We start from the raw sequence: 13,673 nt of genomic DNA, 5'->3' as shown, positions 1-13,673 counted from the left end.
AATTTTAGCCTGACACATATTCAGCAACATAATGCACAGGACACAGTGTTAGTATTTAACATACCACTTTCTTTTCTTGGCATATTCACTTCTTATATCCACAGAATACATGTCACCTTCTGTATCATATTCACGACATTCCTAAAAAAAAAACACTTCCCATTTCTATATCTTATCAATGCTGCCAACTTCCTTATACTCCTACACTGGAAGAAAGCCCAGTCACCATATTATACGGAATGACTGGCCAAAGTTGAAGACTTTAAGGTCACGACGGATACTGGTTAGACTGCTAACGACACCTACTACAACTACGACAAAATCAAGTTTCACTGGCTCTTCACACCACATCGTCTGGAGGTCAGCCTGCTGCAACCAGAGATACTCTCTAGAACAATCCTTGGAGGTCATTATCTCTTTGCATTGAGATTCTACATCCATTTACGCTACAGAAAGGTACACGACGGATACTGGTTAGACTGCTAACGACACCTACTACAACTACGACAAAATCAAGTTTCACTGGCTCTTCACACCACATCGTCTGGAGGTCAGCCTGCTGCAACCAGAGATACTCTCTAGAACAATCCTTGGAGGTCATTATCTCTTTGCATTGAGATTCTACATCCATTTACGCTACAGAAAGGTACACGACGGATACTGGTTAGACTGCTAACGACACCTACTACAACTACGACAAAATCAAGTTTCACTGGCTCTTCACACCACATCGTCTGGAGGTCAGCCTGCTGCAACCAGAGATACTCTCTAGAACAATCCTTGGAGGTCATTATCTCTTTGCATTGAGATTCTACATCCATTTACGCTACAGAAAGGTACAGTCTCCCCCCCCTGTCCTTTTGTTAGAATCAAACCTCTGTTACACATTTTATAATTATCTCTGCATTGAATTGCATACTTTCACATTTACTTTTGTTAAGCACTCGATTGTATTTTTTGTTTGTTAAAACTTCTTCAGGGTTATATACTAATGTGAGATTTTTTGGAAATTCAAGTCAGGTTGTAGTTTGACTATTCTGGTCTAAAGTTCACTTGGCATTCACTGTGAATTTCTGGTAATTCTCACGTTAGTAAATAAACCTGATAGTGTTTCTGAAGGTTCTCTTGCCATATTGACACCGTACAGTTGTAATGGACTTTATGTTTGTATTATACTACAAAAGATTAATTATATTCAGGTAAACCACCTTTTATTTGATTTACGTCACTTTTGTCACGTTAAATGTGTCCTCACATTTTGTTCTTTACATGGTTTCATTCTTTAGATTTTTGAACATATACTATGCTGTTAATGGTAACATGTCCCCTTAGGCAAGTGGCTCTAATCTTTTCTAACTGGGATCCGTGATTTAATTTTAAAAGCAGCTTGGAGTCTCATTCTTTCTTTGTAATAGGAACAAAACAAAATCGGTGAAAAATTATTTTGTTTTTAAATTATGTCTGTCTTCCAAATGTCAAATGGGTCTGTATTGCACTTGGGAATTCAGTGCCGTCATGTTTAAAGGGACAATATAGACACCAAGAACACTTCATCTGAATGAAGTGGTCTGGGTGCCCTGTATGTCCCTGTAGTTTTAAGCATGCAGCTGCAAAAATTGTCATTCTACAGGAATAACAATGTTTGGAGTGCAGGGCTATAGGTCTATAGTAGCTGACACTCTGACAGCCACTAGAGGTGCTGCAGAAATAGTTGTATAAAACGTGGCTATTTCCATCAGATGGTCCCATGTGTGGGCACTAGCCTCCCATTACTTTCCTGTTTGAAAGTATAGGATTTGCTGAGATCATCAATCTAGATGTTGTCAGCAATGGAGGCGGGACCGGCTGCGGAGAAAAGGTAAGGGAACTCGTTTTTTTTTTTCAAACACTGGGGGTTTACATAAATGGCTACAGGACACAATAGCGTTAGTGTTCCTTTAATGCTTATTGGGTAGACGCCAGTTTCATTCACTGGAGTAACACGTGGGTTAATTATGTAGGAAAGCAACCCTTACTTCCATTTGCTAGTCTTATTAATTCAGCTGGCTAAATATCCACTATACAGTCTGTATATTTAATCTATATGACAAACAGTAGTACAGACATATCACGAGAAAAAAAACACCAACTATCCCCTCATGCTGTTATTACACCACTGAGTTGCAAAACAGCAGATCCCTCATTCCAAATAAACCTATTGCATGTCGGGGGGGGGGGGGGAGGTAAAGGAGGTCGTCAACCATCTGGTGTGGACCTTTCACCAATAACCTCGTAGCACAGGGAGTGGCAGTTACCTTGTCCAGGCAGAAACGGTATACCCTGCCCTCGCGTTCCGCATGAATGCTCCAGCCTTCCACCAAGGAGGCGCCCTGTGTAAAGTTACCCTCTCCAATCAGCGTTTGTCAGATCCATTTTAGTCAGGGTTGTATGAGGCAGCTACACACTTGCTTGATAGACTTTCATTCCTTTATAGCTTGCAGGAAATGCCTCAGTAGTCATGCAATAGATACATACATACTCCAATGTTCTTAAGAGAAAAATATTGCATATTTTTTCAGAATATATGCCAGTGAACAAGATTAAAGGGAGGGTGGGGATTTACAGATAAAAATATGTCTGCAGTGCTTTTAGGTAGTACCGTATATACTCGAGTATAAGCCGAGTTTTTCAGCACATTTTTTGTGCTGAAAAACCCCAACTCGGCTTATACTCGAGTCATAGTCTGTATTATGGCAATTTGCATTGCCATAATACAGACAGGGGGGAGAGGGGGGCTGGCAGAGCTGTACTTACCTTTCCTGCAGCTCCTGTCAGCTCCTTCCTCCTCCGCGCCGTCCGTTCAGCACCTCGGTCAGCTCCCAGTGTAAGTCTCGCGAGAGCCGTGGCTCTCGCGAGACTTACACTGGGAGCTGACAGAGGGAGCTGCACAGACCGCGCGGAGGAGGAGGGAGCTGACAGGAGCTGCAGGAAAGGTAAGTACAGCTCTGCCAGCCCCCCTCTCCCGCCCACTGAACTACCAATGACACTGGACCACCAGGGAAGGAGCCCCCCTCCCTGCTATGTATCAAGCAGGGAGGGGGGACGAAAAAAATATATAATTAAAAAAATAATAATAATAATAATACAAAAAAAAATAATAATATAAAAAAAATTAAACAAATAATAATTAAATAATAAATAATATAAAAAAATAATAATATAAAAAAAATTAAAAAAAATAATAATTAATAATATATTAAATGCCCACCCCCACCAACACATACACAAACACACACTGCATCACACACACTCACACTTTATTCATATACACACACTGCACTCACACACACTGCACTCATACACACACACTGCATTCATTATATACACACACTGGAAATAAATATTCAATTAATATATACGCACACACACTGCACTCATACACACACGCACTGCACTCATACACGCACTGCACTCATACGCACACACTGCATTCATTATATACACACACTGTAAATAAATATTCAATTAATATAATTTTTTTAGGATCTAATTTTATTTAGAAATTTACCAGTAGCTGCTGCATTTCCCACCCTAGTCTTATACTCGAGTCAATAAGTTTTCCCAGTTTTTTGGGGTAAAATTAGGGGCCTCGGCTTATATTCGGGTCGGCTTATACTCGAGTATATACGGTATTAACCTTGTCCTCAGTGCCATTTGTTTTTTTTGTTTACAACCTTTTTGCCTTGTTTATACATAGAATTGAGGATTTTACCCCCAAAGATGTAAGCTTGTTTTTATTTTAATTTAGAGCAGACAAGAGATAAACAACCAGTAATTGTCCACACATATTTTGTTAGTACTTATGTGCATACAGCTAGTATTTCTGAGGAACAAAATAGTCAACCATAGTATTTCATCCATTTTTTATTTGTTCTAATATTTGAGTGCATATATTTTTATATTATATTTCCTCCAATGAATGCCAAAGATAGGATAAAGGTGTTTGAGCAGCTTACAAATGTGCACGGGATATAGGTACCTGCAGAAAAAAAACTAAAATTTGTTTGTTTTTCTTCCTGTTTTAGGAAGAGTCTATAAGCTACATGGAAGTTTATAGTTCTCAGTTTGATAGTCATTAAACTAATTTATGGCAGTTTTGTGCATTCAGAAGACAGGCTTAAATTAAGTCATATTTATGACAAGCAGAGAATTCAGAATATGCCACGTTTGACATATTTAATCCTACCTTTTTTGAAAGTCCCCTGAGCTCCCCTTGCAAAGAATGTCACTTTTTTTCTGCCCTCTCCATAAACCTAACCAGACCAGTGTAATTTGTGTATTCACTTTTCTGTAGTAGAGAATTTGGGGGTCGGTTGGGTGTTAAAGTCCTCACCTCTAAGCTACACTATTTCTGTGATGCATTTTAGAGTCCTTGGGATGCAGTTTGGATGGTAGATACTGACTTTAATGTAACAAGACATTTTTTAGAATGAGTTTAAAGAGTTTAGTAGGTGGCAACTTAACACAGTTAATAATTACACAATGCGAACATATTACACGCTGCTTTATAATGGAAATGGAAAAAAATAGGACTACATGTACAATTTGTTAAGAGGGTCCTGCCAAACAAGTTTGCAACCTAGAGAAAGAATGTGTTTGGGAGGGGAGATAGTAGCTATGGTAAATTCAATTCTTACATTCTCAGAAATCCTCAAGGCATTATGACAAACATTAAGTTTGTACAAAAAGGTTAATCACAACAAAGTGCAAAAGAAAAGTGCATTTAGAAATAATATGGAGTATAGAAATCTGACATAGTGACCTTTTGCTTTAGGCTCTGAGAAATGGACAGTATTGGTAGCAACACCCATAAATTATGTTGTTTAGAGTAAGATAATGCTTTTGAGAAAGAAAGGTAACAGGGAGGGCGTATCCACATGCCTTCCTTGCATGTGGTAGCCGTTTCTCAGGCTCCCTCTCCGGAATCAAATCCTGATTCCCCGTTACCCGTGGTCACCATGGTAGGCATAGTAAATGGCATTGAAAGTTGATATGGATGGCATACGAATGCGTTGTTGCCTTGTTGTTGGGGAGCCCATTGAAAAAGTGCTCTAGCATGACAAGCTGCGTGATCTCCTCCGGGAACTTGGCTTGATGGGAGTTGAGTGTGATGCGGCATGCCCACTCCACATGGGAGTCCTTCTCCCCGGGTCTCCCTAAACATTTGGTGGTATTGCTCGGGGTGACCGCATACCGGGCCAGGAGGATTTGAGTAATGAAGGGATAGTCTCTGATCTGCTCTTCTGGTACAGCCCGATAAATATCTGCTGCCTTCCCCACTAGTTTGCTGGTCAGGATGGTGACCCAGTTGCTGGGGTACACGTCTTGGAGTAGGCACTGGTGCTCAAAGTCTTGTAAAGAGTCATCGATGCCTTCTTCTGCTTCCTTGAACTCTTTGAAGGCATTGTATGGTAGCTTGTGGGCCATGATGGTTGTGCTTCCTGGCGCCCTATGCTTCCTTCATCTGGGTTCATGGAGGTCGCCCTCTGTCTATTGGCAAGGACATAGGCTTGCACCTCCAAAAAAGTCCTGCTGACAATCTCCTCTGAGGGTGGCTCTTGGTAATATGCCAGGCGCCGTTCCACCTCCTTGCGCACTTACACAAAAAACAAAACAAAAAAATAAAAACCAGTGTTGGCTACCTCCTCCTCCTCCACCGCCGCTTCCACCTACACCACCACGGTCACCGCCTCCTCAACCTATGGGTCACTTAGTATAAACTATGTACACAATAGCAGAGGCTTGTGAAGGCCTTTTCTCCATGCATCATGAGTTGAGCTCAGTTTGAACAATGAAAGAGACTACCCTGCACTCCAAGCCTCTCTCAAATGGATAATTCTGGTGATCCTCCTGACAGCCATGCTTTAGATTTTGATTTATGTTCTTCCAAAGCTAAAATCAAAGATTCCATCTAGTGCTATTTTATGGCTCAGCTGTATTTTTAATTTTTATGTTATTTTAAATTATTTCCCTATCCACATTTGTTTGCAGGGCACTTGTCCTACTCTTTCCCCCATTTTACTTCCCTTTGCAGCCCTCTAGCCCTTTCCAGGACTTTTTTAGAGGCATTTGTGTGCCCAAAAGTTCAGGTCCCCATTGTATTCAATGGGGTTCAGGTTCTGGATCAAGTTTGATTTTTTTCAAAGTTCGGGCGAACCCGCCGAACATCCAGGTGTCCGCTCAACTCTACTTACAAGGTTATTCTTTTTAGGGAATGTGTGACATAAAAGACACAAATACAAGTGTATAGAAAATGTATATTAATTTTGACTTAGGCTAGAGGTTTTAAAAGACAATACACAGTACACATTATAAACACATTCAGTCCATTATCAAGAGATACACAGAAATTGGGGCAATACTTATACATTTAAAGGAAGATCTTCTCCTTGCTCCTTCATCTTGGGGCAGTCTCGCTCAGTTCACCATCGTGTGAGTCTACTGAGACAGAGCACTTCTGCTTGCTTCACTCTCCTCCCCAAAACTAATTCTTGCAGTCCCTAAATTGCTGTCCCAGAATCCCTTGTACCCCCCAGAAAGTGGTTCATCCAATCCCTCTTTGAAGGGAGTTCCAACAAACCTGTGTAACCCAATTATGAACGAGACAGCCTTTGGGAAAACTGCAATCCTCTTTCTTACATATCTGTCAGTAAATAAAGACTGGAAAGGCTTGTTCCCAAAAACAAAATAAGTCATATATGCTCTTCTGATTGTGAAACTAGATAACTTATGCTGTATAGATATAGACAATGACATATGCCTATATATTAAATAGAAAATAACAATTTAAAGGCACACTACATTTCTTACACTGGTACAAGAAAAACATAATATATTTTTCTTGTGTTGAGTTATAGTATGTCATATATTACGTGTTTTACACATTTTCTTGTCAAGGTCAAGAAAAAAGGGTGAGTTTATGTGAAACAATGCCTGAAACATTTAACAGCTTATCATTAGCAGCATACTGTGTTTATTTTTAATATCACTGATACGATGATAACCAGAGAGACAATATATGGTAACTTCAGTAGTAGCTGAATGAGATGACAGTTGCATCTACTAAACCTGTCTGTATGGTCTGTTAATGTTTCGAGAACCTCTCTTGCATTTTCTGGGTTGTGTCCCCACATAAATCAACCCACACAGACATTTTGGCATGTAGACTTCGTATTCCGTGAAACGTATTCTGTGATACGTATTAACACCGTATCTTTTATCATTGTAAGGATGGCAAAAGTATTCTCCATGCATCATTGCGTTGCATGTCAAACAGTTTAGACATGGATGGTCTTTTTACTTGTTCTGTCATCTTACTTAATTATACAGGTTACTAAATGATCAATAAATAGATAAATATGTAGCTAACAAATCCGCATAGAAAAAAAACGGTGGTAAATTGATCACTCTCTTTCAACTGAGTAGGAAACATATTAGCTCTGATGCATGGAAATAAAACCTAAATCATATCCAACACCTTATTGTTTCCATGCTGTTTCATAACAGTACAATCAGTCTCATTGGTCAGTTTTGTTTTATGCATATCTTCTTCATTCTTATGGTTTATTTATTTATAGGTTAATGTTGGTGTCTGTGAGTCACCAACTAAGGAAGCAACACGAATTGAGACGAAACGCATATTGGTGGATACAGCTTGTTTTTGTTATTTTATTAAATATTTTACATTTGTATTTTAAATGTACTAAGGTTTCCAGCATTATATTTTCTCTCTTTCTTCTTGATTTTACTGCTGACACTATATGCTTGAAGACAACCCTTGTACAGGACTGTACTTTTTTTTGTATTAATGAATCACCATCAATTATATTGGAAACAATGAATGCTTAATATGTAGATTTGACTATATACAGAAGATGACGTCTTTTACATGAGCTTTATTTGCCGCCTCACAAATTCAGGCTCTTTTATTTGCATTGTTCATAAAATAAATTCATGTTTGAGGCTCTAGCACTCACATTTCTGCCTGATAAACTTCCCGCGAGGTCACCCCGCACAGGATGCATTTGAAAGGGTGTAATTAGTGCTGATGAATTATTCTTGGATTTTCTACACCCCAGACGGATATTGGGCCCATCTACAATTGGTTTGACACCACTGTTTCCTCTGACAGGTTGCGGCCTGGTGCGGAGGAAGCGGCCAATCCCTCTGACTGGGACTGCATAGGCTTTTCTGCTATCCTTAGAGCCCCATACGCCCCCTCTGGGCCGGTAAGGATTATCCTGGTCCTCACTAAGCAGAACATACTCACTTTCCTGCTGTTCCTGGGTGATCCTGGTGCAGTTAGTTCCCATGCTCCTTGATTAAAATAGCCACCGGCGGTGCCACCGCAAAGCAATACAATACAGACTCCAGCACAAATCTGGGAAGAGAGTTTCCAAAGAGTATTTGAATCCATCTGTCAGTTGGCCTGGCAGAACCTACAGAGGAAGCAACCGATGGTATCAGTTCCAAAGGTACAGCCTGTTCGCACAGCTCCGACTCAGAGACCCCTTCCAGATGGGGACCTAAGCAGCTTCAGCTGCCCTCAAGTGTCCCAAGCAGTCATGAAGACCAGTGCCTACCAGAATCTCGAGGACTTTGCCTGATTATAGGAAAAGGAGCATGTAACTGTGGGAGCTGGATGGCGCGGGCGAAACATTGACTCCAAAGAGGTTCCTTCCAATTATTTTATACCCCTTCTTGGACTTTGCCTGTTTGCTAAAGGCATTAGTTGAGTGGATTGCAGTTATGGGGTTACCTGTTCCAACTGTGATTCTCAGTTATTGCCTCAGAGATCCAAGCCTTTATTTCTCCACTGCATTATTATGTTTTTCCTCTTCTCCCTTCATAATGCTCCTTCGCCTACTTTATTTGTGTAAGCTGTCACCTTGAGCCAAGTTGTAATTCTTTTGGTGGTTTTCTTCTCTTTTGCCTTATCCTTGTGTGGTCAGATCACCTAGCCTGAGAATTTCCTAATACATTCTGCTACGCTTTGACCCAGACTTGCTTACTTGTGAAAATTAAAATTGCTTACTTGTAATCAAAAATTGGCAGAGCTTGGCTATAACCTGGTGATCATACCCTTAAAGGAACAGCATAGGGTGAAGGAACACAAACATGAATTCCTGACCCAATATTGTTAAAAACACTATCTTGCCTCCCTGGTTCCTACCTTGCCTCTCTAAATATAGTAAAATCTTACCTTTATTCCAAGCTGCTGGTGCTGGTGCTGGTGCTGGCTCTGCCCCAATCTGCCTTCTTGACTGACATCATCAGAAGTGGTGAACTCAACCAATCACAGTGCTTTCCCATAGGAAAGCATTGGATTGGCTGAGCTTGTCAAGGAGGCAGATCAGGGGCAGAGCCAGTACCAGCTCAACAAAATCCTTGCCAATCAGAATCTTCTCATAGAAATGCATTGAACCATTGCATTTCTATGAGGATAATTCAGTGCCTCGATGCAGAGGGTGGAGACACTGAATGTAAGTGCTGTGCACTGTGCAGCACTGCCCCAGGAAGCACCTCTAGCAGCCATCTGAGGAGTGGCCACTGGAGGTATCCCTAGGCTGTAATGTAATTAATCTTCTCTGAAAAGACAGTGTTTACTGCAAAAAGCCTGCAAGCACTGATTATACTCACCGGAACCCTTTAATTTGTAGGTAGAACTTGTCGCCATATGAATATATTCAAAAAAAGTCAAACAGCCTTTCTTTAACCCCTTAAGACCGCAGCCAAATGTACAAGTTGTGATCCAAAAAAAACGTAAACAAAACCTGGCATTTGCGCTATATGTCTGTCCAACCGTAATTCACCTCTTTCATATTAAATGCACCCACACTTATTATATATCATTTTATTCAGGGGAAACAGGGCTTTCATTTAACATCAAATATTTAGGTATGGAACATAACTTAATATGAATACAATATAAAAAAATGAGAGAAAATAAGATTTTTTTTAATTTTCTTAGTTCTATGTGACATTCTAACTGTGAATGTCATAATACTGTTTGCTTTTACTGCAATAAAATACACATATTTGTATTCAGCGATGTCTCACGTGTAAAACAGTACCCCCTATGTACAGGTTTTATGGTGTTTTGGGAAGTTACAGGGTCAAATAAAGCATGTTACACTTTTCAGTTTTTTCACATTGAAATTTGCCAGTTTGGTTACGTTGCCTTTGAGACTGTATGGTAGCCCAGGAATGAGAATTACCCCCATGATTGCATTCCATTTGCAAAAGTAGACAACCCAAGGTATTGCAAATGGGGTATGTCCAGTCTTTTTTAGTAGCCACTTGGTCACAAACACTAGCCAAAGTTAACGTTAATATTTGTTTGTGTGTGAAAAATGCAAAAAACTAATTTGAAAGCCAATTTTGGCCAGTGTTTGTGACTAAGTGGCTACTAAAAAAGACTGAACATACCCCATTTGCAATACCTTGGGTTGTCTACTTTTGCAAATGGTATGCCATTATGGAGGTAATTCTTATTTCTGGGCTACTATACGGTCTCAAAGCCAACGTAACCAATCTGGCGAATTTCATTGTGAAAAAAATTAAACGCAAGCCTTATGTTTGACTCTGTAACTTTTGAAAACACCCTAAAACCTGTACATGAGGGGTACTGTTATACTCATGAGACTTTGCTGAACACAAATATTTGTGTTTCAAAACAGTAAAAAGTATTACAGCAAAAATATTGTCAGTGTAAGTGCCGTTTGTGTGCGAAAAATGCAATAAATTTCACTTTCCCTGACGATATCATTGTTGTAATACATTTTACGGTTTTGAAACACAAATATTTGTGTTCAGCGAAGTCTCCCGAGTACAACAGTACCCCCCATGTACAGGTTTTATGGTGTCTTGGAAAGTTATAGGGTTAAATATAGTGCTAGCAAATTAAATTCCCTATACTTTCGGCCTGGGTTGTTAGGCAGGTCCCGCTAATTGTAATTAATTAGGATACTTAATTATGTAAAATTATTACATAAATATATATGTAAAATTATTATATATACACTTGTGTGGATATATATATGTATATATATATATATATATGTATATAATTTTTTTACAATTATTTTTATTTATATATAGGTATACATATAGTGATGTATACGTATATACTTAGGTATATACATATATATATTATTTCGTTCTACGAGTATTTTGATATCAATATATATATATTAATATCAAAATACAGTTAGAACGAAATTACACACATATATATATTTTTAATTTTTTTTTATTGTTTTATTTATTTATTTTAACGTATTTATATTTTTTTTATTATAAAATATATATATATATATATAATTATAATTATGTATATATTTAATCAATATCCTTCTACGTGTATTTTGATATTAATATATATATATATATATAATTATATATATAAATATTAAAATACACTTAGTGTATGTGTAAATGTGTGTGTCTATATATATATATATATATATAAATATATATATATATATATATACACTTAGATCATATATATAATATATATATAAATGATCTAAGTATATTTTATTTTTAACTTTAATTTTTATTTTTATTTTACTTTAAGGGGTTAAGAGGGGAGGAGAGGGGCAGAGACAGTGTCAGCCAGTGATTTTACATCACTGGCTGACACACAGGATCAGTGATCACAGTGACAGGCAGGGGCGTACCTAGAGCATTTGGCACCCGGGGCGGATCCTCCTTATGGCACCCCCCCCCCTAAAATGTAAAAAAACACCCAATTTTTTTTTACAATGAATGTAGCACTGAGCAGTGTTTGTGCTTCTAAATGTAAATGTAAATGTAAGCATGGGTTTTTGTATGGAAAATGTGTGAGTGAATGTAGGGGTGTGTAGTGTTGGCGTTTGAATGCAGGCATGCATTTGTGTGTAATGTTGGCAGTATAGGGCAGTGGTGTGGTTATATCAAAAACATGGTGATATTTTAAAGGTGTGTTTGTAGTGTTGTTTGAATGCAGTGGTGTGCTTGTGTGTAGTGTTGGCAAAATGCTAAGATGTATGCACATATACACATACACAAATATATACACACAATCAGACAACACATTTGCATATAATTCATACTAGCCACCCAGATTTCCTGTTCTGCGCTGGCTGACACCTCTAAACTTCGATCTTTGTATAGCAGATAACTCCTCTATTTGATATCCCTATGTGAGATTGCCATATTTAGATCTAAAGAGCACCCTAATTTAGCATATTTAAATATGGAAATCTCACATAAGAGCATACATTTAGGAAAATATCTACTAAACTGCTAAAAGATCAAAATGTAAAAGCCTTTTACTTAATTTTAATCTTTCAGTTGTTTAGTAGATAACTCCCGTATTTGTTATCCTTATGTGGGATTGACATATTTAAGGACACCAAATAAGGGAGCTATCTACTAAACACATACACATTTATATACACACAGACTTGTACATCTGTGGTTGTGTGTGTGTATATAAATACACACACAATCCCAGACATACACCTAATCACAGACACACAATCACAATAAACACACACTTAACGACAGAGATACACACACAAAAATCACATTCTTACACACATTTAGTAATTAAGATGTCCACCCAGCTTCCCTACCTTGCTCTTGGATCTTCCCCATGGTGATTAACGGTTGCTGCTGGGCGCTCTTCCTGCACATCTCACTTGTGCTCCCAGTAGTAATGACGATGCCATCTTATCCCAGCTGCCGGTTCACTGCAGGGCGCGCATTAACCTCACTGCCTCCCAGAATATATCTGTCCTTGTCCCTTGTGTAAAAAAATGTGTTTGTGACAGCGTATGTATGTGCATTGTGTGTGACTGCATATGTAATTTGTGAATGTGAGCCTGTGTGTAATGTGTCTATGTGACAGTAGGGGAACAGTTGTATGTGCCTGGGTGGGTCGGAGTAGATTGGGGTCTGGGACTTCGTGTGTGATATTGCATGGGGGAATAGGGCAGGGAGGGTGAGGGTATAATGGCACGGAGGGTGGGGGATATAGGGCAGGGGGGTGGGGTTATAATGGCAGGGGGATTATAGGGCAGGGGGGTATAGTAGTACCTTACCATTTAGGAGGGTGCAGGATCAGCAGGGTCTGTTTCACCATTTGGTGGCTGCTCTGGGGTTATAATGGCAGTGAGGTGGGGTATAGGGCAGGAGGGGTTGGAGTATAATGGCAGGGGGGTTATAATGGCAGTGAGGTGGGAGTATAGGGCAGGCGGTGTGGGGGTAAAGGGGTGGGAGTATAATGGCGGGGGGTATAGGGAGGGGGGTGTTATAATGGCAGGGAGGTGGGGGTATAGGGCAGGGGGATTATTATGGCAGGGGGGATTATAATGGCAGGGAGGGTGGGGGTATAATGGCCGTGTGGGGTATAGGGCAGGGAGGGTGGTGGTATAATGGCAGGGGGTATAGGGCGGGGGGTGGTGATATAATGTCAGGGGGGGTTTGGGCGGGGGTGATATAATGGCAGAGGGGTATAGGGCAGGGAGGGTGGTGGTATAATGGCAGGGGGTATAGGGTAGGGGGGTGATATAATGGCAGGGGGGTATAGGGCAGGGAGGGTGGTGGTATAATGGCAGGGGGGTATAGGGCAGGGAGGGTGGTGGTAT

At 39.7% G+C, this 13,673-nt stretch overlaps 1 protein-coding gene across 1 annotated transcript in view; it reads left to right on the top strand.

Annotated features, from left to right (window-relative positions):
• The first annotated feature begins 815 nt into the window (after positions 1 to 815).
• The window catches only part of LOC134578595 (transcription elongation factor B polypeptide 3-like), a 34,770-nt gene continuing 21,912 nt past the window's right edge, over positions 816 to 13,673 (top strand). Inside the window, exon 1 of the mRNA XM_063437562.1 lies at positions 816 to 836. The gene's annotated coding sequence lies outside the window, so the exon portion shown is untranslated. The remainder of the gene's footprint in view (positions 837 to 13,673) is intronic.

The sequence above is a fragment of the Pelobates fuscus genome, chromosome 12 (assembly GCF_036172605.1).
Source record: "Pelobates fuscus isolate aPelFus1 chromosome 12, aPelFus1.pri, whole genome shotgun sequence".
Taxonomy (NCBI): Eukaryota; Metazoa; Chordata; class Amphibia; order Anura; family Pelobatidae; genus Pelobates; species Pelobates fuscus.
This window is presented reverse-complemented; position numbering and strand designations above follow the sequence as displayed.